We start from the raw sequence: 13,815 nt of genomic DNA, 5'->3' as shown, positions 1-13,815 counted from the left end.
GCAGATACAAAATGGTTATTTTAGTATTTATTATAATTTTGAAAGTATATACAATAACAAATAGCACAGCTGATTAGATTTATAGCCCAAATGAGTCAACTAATGAAATACATATATATATATATATATATATATATATATATATATATATGTGTATGTGTGTGTGTGTGTGTGTGTGTGTGTGTGTGTGTGTGTGTGTAATATTTGTTAAAAAGTTTAAAATAAAGACCTCAGTTTTCTACATCAATGGCATGGATTTTTAAAAATTCTTTTTTTTATTATTTTTCTTTTTTTAACAATCACATTTATATTATTACACATATATACAATAAACTACCTACAGCCCGAAGAAGAACCACGAAAACAATCAGAATTACATAAATGTTACATTCATAGTGTTTTGATTATTTGTTTTGGGCAACCTTGAAGAAAACATCTTTCCTATCATGACGCATCAAAAATTCTGAATGTAAACCAATATCTATCATATCTCATCTCCATCAATTTAAAACATCTATCTAGAGAGGAAAAGAGGCTGGGAAATGGACTGAAGGGATCAAACCAGGGGCACCAAGCTCCCACCTCATCACAGCTGGACAACTAACTCCAGGTTCAGAGGGCACAAACTCTGAGCACCCTGCACTCCTCTGAATACTGGAGAGAGTGCACACCCCCTTGGAACAGAGGTTCAGGGGCAGCAGAGATGTGACAAGCAAAACAGTTGAGGGAAAGGGCTACTAATCCAAAACACAGTCTTTGGAATTTCTCAGACTGAAAACTTGGGAGGGTTCAGAAGAAGTTCCCGCCCCCATCGTGGCTGCACATCCCTCCTCCCTCCCTCCCCCAACCACCCCCCCATGCCCCCCGGCTTGGGAGTCACAAACCCAAAGCACCCTGCACTCCTCTGAATACTAGAGGGAGGGCAGACTCTCTGGGAAACAGAGGTTCAGAGGCTCAACAATACCCATTACTGGCAGGCTGTTGATCTGAATCACAGTCTTGGGGACTTCTAAGATGAACAATTGGGGAGGATAAGAAGAAGCCCCCCACCCCCAACCCCATCTCCACTACAGATGGACTTCCCCCAGGGCGTTGGGAATCTCAAGATCCAAGCACTCTATAATCTTCTGAGACCTGGAGCAGTGTCAGCCCCCCACAGAACAAAGGATCAACACTGTGGGAGCAACACAGTGTTCTGGCATCCTACTCTGTGGTTGATTGCTCTGAGAAGAACAAGTAATCAGAGGAACTCTACTACATCCCCAATCCTAGGTGGCAGAACATAGACAAATCTAGCTCCAGGAGGACAGTGTCTGCCAATCCAGTAAATGAAGCAGCTACCTTCCAAAGGGACACACCCCTATGACTGCCAGCTTAGAAACCCCAAGGCCCCCTCAGCACATGCCAAGAGGAAAGGGGAAGAAGACAAACAACAAAAACCAGGACAACATGGCTCCCCCAGAAAGCTCAGAAAACAACATATTCTAATGGAGCTGAATCTCAGGAAAATGACCTTAAAGCTATGCATATACAGTTATAAGCATAGAGAATTATAAAGAGGAAATGAATAGATCCTTCCAAGAATTACAGGAAATTACAAACAAACAAATAGAGGCCATCGAGGAGAAACAGAAAAGCAGAATCAAACAGGTGAAGGAAATGAGTAAAGCTGTTCAAGACATGAAAACAGAATTAGAAACAATGAAGAAAACATGAATCGAGAAGACCCTCAAAATGGAACAATTAGAGAAGAAATCAGGAATCAAATAGTTAAGTATAACCAACAGAATTCAACATATGGAGGAGAGAATCTTAGGGGCTGAAGATACAATAGAAGAAATTGATATATCTCTCAAAGAAAATATTAAAGTGAAAATTTTGTGATACAAAGCGTCCAAGAAATCAAGGACACCATGAAAAGGCATAACCTTGGGATTATAGGAGTATATGAAAAGGAAGATGCCAGGTTCGAAGGACCAGAAAATATTTTCAAGAAAAATCATTGAAGATAATCTTCCCAACATAAAGAAAGACCTACCCTTTAACATACTAGAGGCCTACAGAATGCCAAATAGCTTAAATCAGAAAAGAAATTTCTCCTGCCACATAATAATCAAAACACTAAATGTGCAGAACAAAGAAAATATATTAAAAGCAGCAAGAAAAAAGGCCAAGTAACATATAAAGGCAGACCCATCAGTATTACACTTGACTTCTCAACAGAGACCACGAAAGCCAGAAGGGCCTGGGCTGAGGTCATCAAGACACTAAGAGACCACAGATGCCAACCCAGACTACCATATCCAGCAAAACTTTCAATCACCATGACAAAACCATATTTAAACAGTATCTAAACACCAACCCAGCTCTACAGAAGATAGTAGAAAGAAAATTCCAACACAATGAGGTCAACTACACACAAGAAAACACAGTATATACACAATCTCACAATGGCAAAACTAAAACAGGCACAGCCACACACAATCACCACCAACTACACAATAAAAGGATACAACAATCTTTGGTCATTAATATCTCCCAACATCAATGGCCTCAACTCCCTAGTAAAAAGATGCAGACTAACAAAATGGATGCAGAAACAAGATCCAACATTCTGCTGCATTCAAGAAATACATTGCAGCAACAAATACAGGCATTACCTGAGAGCAAAAGGCTGGAAACTGAACAATGTTTTGCTCAATGACAATTGGGTCAGAGATGAAATAAAAAAAGAAATGTAAGACTTCCTGGAATTAAATGAAAATGAAGACACAGCATACCCAAACCTTTGGGACACAATGAATGCAGTGCTAAGAGGAAAGTTCATAGCACTAACTGCCTTCATAAAGAAATTGGAGACATCACATACAAGCAACTTAATGGAATACCTGAAAACCCTAGAAAAAAAAAGAAAAAAGCACACCCAAGAACAGTAGACAGCTGGAAATCATCAAACTCAGGGCTGAAATCAATAAATTGGAAACAAAGAAAATAATTCAAAGAATCAATGAAATCAAGAGATTTTCTTTGAGAAAATCAACAGGATAGACAAACCCTTAGCTAAACTAACTAAAAGGCAAAGAGAGAGTACCCGAATTAACAATATCAGAAATGAAAACAAAGATACAACAATGTATACTGAGGAAATCCAAATAATCATTAGATTCTACTTCAAAAGCCAATATGCTACAAAAATTTTAAAATATAAATGATATGGACATTTTCCTTGATAAATTCCACTTACCAAAGTTGATCAAGATCAGGCAAACAAATTAGATAGTCCTATATACCCTAAGGAAATAGAAGAAGTTATCAAAAGTCTCCCAACCAAAAAACGACCAGGTCAGATGGATTCAGCACAGAATTCTAACCATACCTTCAAAAAATAACCAATACCGATACTCTTCAAGATACTGCATAAAAATGGAAAGAGAAGGATCACTACCAAACTCACTCATGAAGCCACATTCACCTTAATACCTAAGCCATACAAAAATCCAACAACAAAAGAGAATTTCAGAACAATTTCCCTTATGAACCCAGATGCAAAAATACTCAATAAAATACTGGCAAACCTAATCCAAGAACACATAAAAAATCTCGTCCATTGGCTAGATCAGAGTAGGGGTTCAATGTTTACTGCTCATATTGTCCTTGGTTAGTACAGTAGTTTGAGCAGACCCCCTGGGCCCAGATCCACCCATCACGATGTTCTTCTTGTAGGTTTCTAGGACCCTCTGGATCCTTCTATTTCCCCATTCTCCTATATTTCTCTAGCAGGGACTAACTCTAACACGAACTCTAGTGCCCCATATTTGACCATTTTTCCTTGGTGAGGAGGCTTGCAGGCACTCAGAGAAAGAATAAGCAGGCTACCAAGATGACACTTGATAGCATATGACCATATAATGGGGGAGGAGATCTCCCTTGGTCATAGACCTAGGTGAGGGGAATAGTGTGAAAGCGGAATGGAGGGAGGAATGGAAGGATACAAGTGATGGGATAACAATTGAGATGTAATATTAATAAATTAATAAAATAAAAAATTTTAAAAATCTCATGTACCTTGACCAAGTGGGCTTCATCCCAGGCATGAAGTGGTGGTTTTAATATATGGAAATCCACCAATGTAATCAACCATATAAACAAACTGAAGGGAAAAACACATAAGCATCTCTTTAGATGCTGAAAAAGCATTTGACAAAATCCAACACCCTTTCATGTTAAAAGTCTTAGAGAGATTGGGGATACAAGGCACATGCAGGTGAGCAGCTTCCAAATTGAGAAAAAAATAATGACAGAGTCAGTTTACTTCGTGAACAGTCACCCAAAACTCTCTATAACGTTGGAGCCTTCTGGCCCAATATATCTGACAGACATATTTGTGAGGCAGGAACTGCTGAAGACTTGCTTACTGTCTTGGCAGAGTTTGGCCATCGACTCTGCCTACATCCAAGTTTGCTCATTTTTAGGCAGAATTCTGTCTGTGGTGGAATTAGGACATTTTTGCCCAGTGGCTTGTTTGCTACCTTTGAAGCCAGTTCACTCTCATGGACCTCCACAGATGTGACAGAGATCAGAAAAAAATTATTGGGAATTTTTAAATTTTTGTGTTTTTAAATACATTCAAACCCTGATGAAGCAATAAACAATTACCTAGGTGAAACAGTGAAACTCTCAGGTCTAGCTAGTTTCTGACAACTCAACAGAGGCATTTGTGAAGAGAGAACCTCAATTGAGAAAATGCTTCTACCAGATTGGCCTAAAACTAGGCCTGTGGTTTATTTTCTTGATTGATGTTTCATGTGCAAAGATCCATCCCATGGTGGGTGGTGCTATTCCTAGCTGAGTGTTCCTAGAGGATGTAAGAAATCAGGCTGGGCAAGCCATGAGGCGTAAGGCAGTAAGCAGCACTCCTCTCTCCTCTATAGCCTCTGCATCAGTTCCTGCCTTGAGCTCCTGCCCGGACTTCAGTGGATGACGGAATGTGACCTGAGAGTTGTAAACTGAAATAGGCCCATGTTTTGGTCACGTGTCATTGTCTTACAGCAGTAACACCCTAAATGAGATCACAGCAATAGAATTCCTAACTAAGACACTCACAAAGGCAAACCACATCAAAATTGTTCTCACCTCAAGGGAATTTTATATTCCCAAAATGTTGCTCTAGACAGCTTCAAAATGTGAAAGAACAGACATCAAATTCCAAAACCCCAACTGTACAACCAATAGGTCACTCTGTTGATGTTAGCCTGGGGTCCTCAAATAGACACAGTGAGAGAGACTTGGGAAGAGACTTCTGTACAGCTTGGATTAATAAAGTCTGAGTTGCAACGGAGTGGCTCAATGGGTAGGCTTTGAAAATGCGTGGCCACAGACTTGCCCTCGTGTAGAGTATTAGGCCTGACTCATAATGCCTGTTGATTTTACACGTTTTGAGCTACAATTTTAGTTTACTGTGGGGATCTCGGAATACATTACCAACATCTCTGGAGTAACATATGTTCTTACAGTGACTTTTAGCACTAGTCAAAGAAAACTAAACACACCCTTGAGCAAGGCATGAGTGAGCTCCCATAGAAATAACAGAAGCTTGCAAATTCACAAGCGTTCAATATTAAATTGATGAGTCATCCATCACAAAACACTTTTTTTTTTAAACCAAAAGTTCCTTAGGGAAATGGAAGCAATAAAAGTGACTTACTCGATTTCAATAACCAACTAGAACTGCCATCAATTAAAATTATGTTAACTCAAATGGAATCACAGGATATGTTTAACAACGTTAGACATAATCTAAGAAAAATCTGCTATAAGATGGATGGACAAAATCATAGGAAGATTGTGAGAGAGATACAAAGATGCATATAGGAAGAGGTTTAAGAGGTGTGAAAGTTGCCAGGTGTGGTGGCGCATGCCTTTAATCTCAGCACTGGGAGGCAGAGGCAGGTGGATCTGTGTGAGTTTGAGGCTAGCCTTGTCTACAAAGTGAGTCCAGGACAGCCAGGACTAAAAGAGAAACTCTGTCTTGGAAAAATACAAAACCAAACCAAACAAACAAAAAAGAAGCATGGAAGTCAAAATAAGAACTTATAATTGTACTGGGGTTTAGTTGACAAAGCTAGGAAATGATTGCAGTTATATTTTCATATTTAAATTTGTAGTACCTTTACATAGTGTGTTTATCCTGTGTGGACTACTGTAAAGGAATGGAAACTATGTATTAGGTCTAGAAGGGTGGTATTACAATTTCTTCCTCAAATTTAATGAGGAACACATTGGGATTATGTTAATTTTACAAATGGGTGCATAACCTAATAAACTATAACTTATATATTAAATGTTCTTAACACCAGTTAAAATTATTAAATTAAACATGTGCATAGAGAGAGGGGGAGAGGGAGAGACACACACCACATACACAAACACACATACACACACACACACAGAGAGAGAGAGAGAGAGAGAGAGAGAGAGAGAGAGAGAGAGAGAGAGAGAGAGAGAGAGAGAGAGAGAATTTCTTTGCTGAGTTAAAATAAACTAACATCTAAGCAGGGCACAGTGGTGCACACCTTTAATCCTATCACTTTAAAAAATTTTTTTTTTATTATTTTATTCTTGTTACATCTCAATGGTTATGCCATCCCTTGTATCCTCCCATTCTCCCCTCCCTCCCATTTTCCCTTATTCCCCTCCCCTATGATTGTTCCTGAGGGGGATTACCTCCCCCTGTATATGCTCATAGCGTATCAAGTCTCTTCTTAGTAACCTGCTGTTCTTCCTCTGAGTGCCACCAGGTCTCCCTCTCCAGGGGACATGGTCAAATGTGAGGCACCAAGGTACGTGAGAAAGTCATATCCCACTCTCCACTCAACTGTGGAGAATGTTCTGACCATTGTCTAGATCTGGGTAGGGGTTTAAAGTTTACCACCTGTATTGTCCTTGGCAGTCCCTATCAAAACACGTACACAATTTTTTAAAGACTTTGAAAGTTCAATTCTGAACTTCATATGGAAAAACAAAAAACCCAGAATAGCTAAAACAATCTTGTACAATAAAAGGTGCTCCGGAGGAATCTCCATACCTGATCTCAAACTGTACTATAAAGCAATAGTAATTAAAACAGCATGGTACTGGCATAGCAACAGGCTGGTTGATCAGCGGAATCAAATCGAAGACCCAGATATGAATCCACACACATATGGTCACTTGATTTTTGACAAAGAAGCCAAATCCATTCAATGGAAAAAGGATAGCATCTTCAACAAATGGTGCTGGTCTAACTGGATGTCTATGTGTAAAAAAATGTAACTGGACCCATATTTGTCACCTTGCACAAAACTCAAATCCAAGTGGATTAAAGACCTCAACATAAAACCAGAGACACTAAGTCACTTAGAAGAAAAAGTGTGGAAGAGCCTGGAACATATTGGCACAGGCGACAACTTCCTGAACAGAACACCAACAACCTAGGCCTTAATGTCAACCATTAATAAATGGGACCTCATGAGGCTGAGAAGCGTCTGTAAAGCAGGAGACACTGTCAAGAGAACAAAGCGACAGCCTACAGACTGGGAAAAGATCTTCACCAACCCTTAATCCTATCACTTAGGGTAGCAGTGGCAGGTAGATCACAGTGAGGTTGAAGACAGCCTGTTCTACAAAGTGAGTCTAGGCTAGCCAAGGCTACACAGGGAAACCAGGTCTCAAAAAAACACACCAAACCCAACAAACGAACAAAACAAAATAAAACAAACAGCAAAAAACCCGACATCAAATTCAGCATAATCTTCAGGAAATAGACATTTCTGAATGACCTTAAGTGATTTTATTCCTCACCTTTAATTTCCCAGGGTGGTGACGTTAGACAACCAAATTATGTCATGACTTTCTTCCCCCAACCTCATGATTGTGTACAGATTTTTGCTTGTTGCTAGTTTTTAACCTCAGAAGATTAGTATGTGAATTTTGGCAGATGTAAGTACCCATAATACTTCACTACAGTCAATGTATCTCCCTGTTTCCTGCTGCTCTTGTAATCTGTTCTCCTCCACCTCCATTTTCAGGTCACGAGGTCTCTAATTATTGAGAATATTAGTTAGCCTCCGTCTTTAGAAACTCGTCAAATACGTCATGGTAGATACATCATGTTCTCTTTTCTGTCGTTTCATTTTGTGTAATTATTTGAGGTTTATCTATATCATCACTCTTATCCATCCTTTACTATTTTTTTTTATCACTGAGCAATATTCTGAATTGATATACCATAGTTGGCCTATTCATTTCACCTATAAGCAGACATTTGGACTCTGTCCAACTTTTCAGATCAACAACTTGTTCACAAACATGTATTTGTATGGACACATGCTTCATTTATTTTGAGTAAATGCCAAGGAGTAAAGTGCCCATTTTCACAGGGCAGATTTATACTTGATTCTAAAGTAACTGCCAAGCTGTTTTCCATTTCATTATATTTTATATTCCTCCCAGTTATGTAGGATTTATATATAAAATCTTTTAATTTTATTCACATTGAAAAAACTCTTGTGGTATTTGTCTGAATTTGAATTTCCTTAATAATTAGTGATGACTCTTCAACTATATATAGAACATGCATGTATTTTCATTGGTGACATGTCTAGTCAAATAGCTTGCTTAAATTTCTGAGACAGTACATTGTTATATAGGTCAAGGAAGGTCATCTCCAATTTATGATCCTCCTGTCCCAGCACTCTGGTCAGGGATTACAGGCACGCATAAAAACCTAGGATTTACCTTTCCATTTCTGTTGGGTGATTTTCATGTAATTTTGATATATACTCTTTTGTTTTATGTTCATTGAAATTTGATATATGCATATATTTTTGATATACACTTAATGTGTCATCATGTAATGTACAATAATGTTCTTCAAACATTTTTAGTAGAAATTTTCAAGAAGATAATTGCTGAAACAATCCTAATATGTTTGAAACATTAATAAGCATGTTCAAATAGAATAAATAAAATTCATATTATAATGGAACTGCAGAAGGGAAGAAGCAAAGAGAATTCTTGAAACTATCCAGAGAACAAAGACAATTAGATTCAGAAGAGTAGGCATCCATTGTGAACACCAGCAGAAGGCAGAGGGTAGAGCTAGGAGCAGCAGGACAGAATTGCCACTCAGTGCCTGGTTTTCATTCCACCTTGAATTCCAGGTGTTTATCTGAGATCTCATTTCTTCTACTTAATTTGAGTATGTTATTTTCTCTGTTTATGAAGGGATAAGAAACTAGTTTTGTTTTTTTCTTAAAAGTGTTTGTGAGGGTCTTCATTTTTTTAAGTCTTGAAATATATTTGTTCCAAGTTTAAGAACTTTATGTATTTATACACTGCCATTGTATTGGGGTTGTCTTCTGACTTTGACTTTAAAAAATATGTATTTTTAATTTACTCTTTGAGAATTTTACATATGTATGTAATGTATTATGATTGTATCCAATTCCTAATTTCCCTCAAGGCCCCTAGAACTCCCCTTATAATTTCACTTTCTTCTTTTTAAAAATTCTATTGCTGCCTAATTGTAGCTGCTCTGGACATGCATCAACATGGGGCATCCACTGGAGCATGGCTACAACCTCAAAAACGCCACCAATATTTACTAATAAATCCTCAGCTAGGGAATCTGGCCCCACGATCCGATCTTCAATCCATGCTGCAATGGAGAGTAGATTGCTCTTGTGCAGATCTCACGTAGGTAACTATGGTTGCTGTTCGTCCGTGAATGCAACCACCAAATCACGCCATAAAGGCAGAATCTCCTCCTGTCTTCTGAGACACCTGTCTTTCCCTAAGTTCTTTGGTCTTTTTAAATCTTGATGTTTTAGAAAATCCTTTGTGATTGTTTCTTTACATCCTGCTCCATTCCCATTTCCTCTTTCCTTAAGTTTTGGGAATCTGGTTAAATATATGCTAGACCTCCTCATTCATCTGTATGCCTCTCAGATTTCCTTCCACCTGTTCAACTTCATGCCCTTCTGAGCTTCATTCTCTCTCACTCTCTCTTTTTAAAGATTTTATTTTATTTTATCTTATTTATTTTATGGAAAACAGCTCCCAGGCTCACTTGTCGGAAAACAGCTCCCAGGCTCACTTGTCGGAAAACAGCTCCCAGGGCTCACTTGTCTTTGGTTTCTATCCATTTTCCTATCAGCTCTGTCGATTCTGCTCTTAGCACTACCACCTAGTTTACTTACTGTATGTGGTGGTTTGAATAAAAATGGCCCCGATAGACTCATGTGTGTGAATACTTGATCCATACGGAGTGGCCCTGTGAGATGTAACCTTGTTGGAGTAGTTGTTGCCTTGTTGGAGGAAGTATGTCACTGTAGGAGCTGGCTTTACCATGTCCTGTGCTCAAGCTCTGACAAGTGTGGGACACAGTCTCCTTCTCCTGCCTTTGAATCAAGATGTAGGATACCCTACTGCTTCTCTGGCATCATGTCTGCCTGGATGCTGCCATGCTTCCCACCATGATGATAATGGACTAAACCTCTGAAACGGCAAGTCAGCCCCAATTAAATACTTTATGAGTTTTAATGTTATAAGAGTTGCCTTGGTCATGGTGTCTCTTCACAGATTACTAAAGATGCTGTGAAGTGTGTGTAAAAATTTTGTACCCTAGTTGCTTCTTTTCTAGTCCTATTGGGTTCCGTTGTGTGGCTTTGCATATTTTCATTTGTCTTTATTATCTCTTCAACCATTAAGCATAGTTGAAGTACAATCTGTTCCTCTAAATTACAATATGGAATGTCTGTGTGGATCTGCTTGGGTTGTCTTTCTTTTTGGTGATGCTTGTTAAGTAATCGAGGGTTCTCTGTAGCCTTCAGCTTTCTTTTGCTTCTTGCCTTTAAACATATTTATTTGTAATTTTACTCTGAGGCATTGCATACATATTCTCTCCTTCAGAAGGTAAAAATCTGCCTGACAACTAGCCAATGCTCATGTCTACTTTTCTACCTTCCCTGAAGTTTCCTTTGAATTGTGATATGGTGGTCAGGGCATGCATTTGACCCTGGATCGTCTTTGCACACATTTGGTCTTCTGGGTATGTTTTCTACTATGTTTTCTACTATGAGGACATTTTACACTGATCACAGTACCATGAGAAACCTCTCGCCTTTGACATGTTTTTATGAACAAAGTTGTCAAATCAGAAATTTAATTTTGTCATGTTTAGTTAATCCCACCAAAATAGAAGTGGTTTCAGTGTGTATTTATACTTGAGACATCATGTTCTCTTATACTTTGCACTCATACCAAACTATCTTTTCCTGCTATCTATATTTTTGAAGCATAATTTTTAAATACATGTTTTTGTAGTTTTTTAATTTTATAGAGATGTTTGATCATTTGCCTTATTATACCTTTCAAATATCCTTCTTTTAGTTCTTAAAAATGTATGTGTATGTGTCTATGCCAGTATATGCATGTGGGGTTGCCCATAGAGGCTAGAAGAGGGTAGTGGATCCCTTGTGCTGGAGTTACAAGTGACTGTGAGGCACTGCTGAGATCCAAATTCAGATCCTTATACACAAACAGCAAGTGCTTGCAAGTGACCGACAACCTACTGAGTCTGATGACTTCTTTGTTATATTTATTGCTTTGGGGATTTTTAGCACATATCCATTATTTATAGTACCAGGTTCCATAAGTCAAGTTTAACTGTACTACATACTTTCACCATATAAACACTTCATTATCCTTTCTGCCCACTACTGCCCACCTGATTCTCTCTTTCTTCCATATTTTCTTCTATGTTCATGCTTGTAAATGGTTTTATACATCTATATGAGTTTGAAGATCCACACAAGAGAGAAACACGCAGTGTTTGTCTTTTGGTGTCTAGTTTATTTTATTTAATATGATGATCTCTAGTTGAACCCATACCCTAGCAAAGGTCAACATTTCTTTTTTCTTTTTGGCTGAGTAGAACTTTATTGTGGGAATAAATAGCATTTTCTTTTCTATTCTTCTGTTAACAGACACCAGACAACTAACTTTGCTTTCCTTCTACTGTGAATAGTGCTTCAAGAAACAAGAACTGTCAAGATCCCTGTGGTATGGTGAACAACACTTCTTACTCTGATTTTCGATGATAGAGATAACAGCTGGATCATTTTATTTAAATCCATCTATTTTCTTCAGATTAGACTCATAACCATTATCAACTACGCTGGAAGTAGTTTTAGCAGTAAGGAGTTGGAACTTCACTCATTAGGGGATGGGTTTTCTTTAGGCTTCCTTTTAACAGATTTGTCTGGAACGTGACCCCTGGAAATGTCAACACTAAGTCTCTGTGGGTAACATGGGAACATCATTTCTTTTTAGCTGAGTTACTAGTCTATCAAGAACATTTTATTTATTTGAAACAAATTGATTTTTAAATCACAGATATTAACAGAAATATTAATTTACAATATGTTGTGCAGCGAGGAAGAGATATAGTTTCTTTCACTAAGAGAGAGAAGGTTCTCATATAGAAGCCTCTTCTTAGACTCGGAAAGCTTGTTTCTACTTAAGCAACAACTCAGTTGTTTTTAAATCAAAGACTCTGGATTTCTTTTTATACAGGTCAACACACTCTCATGGGAATTTTAATTTTGCATGTGATCTCTGCTTGCTTTTGTTAAATCATAGACGGCCCAGTTCAGAATTAAGGCAGTTTGTAGCTCTACGAATGAGCTCTAGCTCCATCACTGTTCACCACTTCCTGAGCTGCAGTGTTTCCAGTCAGATAAGAAAAGGAGATGCTTAGGTTCAGAAGGGAAAGATCAGCAGAATTCATAAGATTTAAGTAGCTATATCTTAGATATTATGAATTTGGATCCCAGAAATTGAGCCCCAGGAAGAGGAGTGTGAGTGTGTGTTTGTGAGAGAGTGTGTGTATGTGTGTGTGTGTGTATGTGTGTGTGTGTAACCTATTTCAGTTTTTTTTTACGATATCATTTTAAGTTCCAAGGCTACTTCACCTAATCTTAAACACTCATAACAAACCAGGAAATAGACTCCCATATCCTAATTTCACTGGTAAGAAAGTTGACTTTTAAAGAGCTTAAGCGACTTGCTCAAGGAATAAAGCAAGAAAGAAGAAGGGATGAGGCTCAGATCTCATCTCTATTTCCAAATTCAGACCCTTTCCCAGTCCAATAGAAGTATATCCTCTAAACTGAGGTGCCCATGTATCAAGAAGGATGACAGTAAGAGAAGGAATTATATATCAAGTAACTATTTATAATTTCATTAAAATAATATGTTAAACATACTGGAAAGGAATAACATACTTCATTAAAACAATACATGTTCCCATCCATATGCTAATTTACCAAGTAATTATAAAATAAGTCAAGTTTTTGTAAGTCATGACTTTAGTAGAGCCCCCCCTCTAAAAACACAGATGTTATTCAAGGCATGAGAATGTTTATAGTCAGTGCCTGCTGGCCACTGAATGTATTTCAAATTTCTAACTTGAGTAATTTTTTTTTACAACTTACTTAACATTCAGCTCCATTTTCACTAATGTAAACTACTGTAGGCATAGTAAGAATCTTGTTCCTTCTTAGAACTCCTGTGTTAGTCTATGCCTTTGTTCCCCTTGCTGAGAACACCCTGAACAATCCCTTCAATCATTACCTCCTTTTCCTAGGCCACACGTCTTCTGTTCTTGATTTAAAGTTGTTCAAATGTCATCTAACTGGGAACCAATGTCCATGTGGATACAATTTCCTGAACCTCAATTCTCTGATGTTACTGTGTGCTTACTTCAATTAACAT

The sequence above is a fragment of the Acomys russatus genome, chromosome 5, assembly GCF_903995435.1.
Source record: "Acomys russatus chromosome 5, mAcoRus1.1, whole genome shotgun sequence".
NCBI classification, from domain to species: domain Eukaryota; kingdom Metazoa; phylum Chordata; class Mammalia; order Rodentia; family Muridae; genus Acomys; species Acomys russatus.
The sequence above is the reverse complement of the archived record's forward strand: the minus strand, read 5'-3'. Positions refer to the sequence as shown.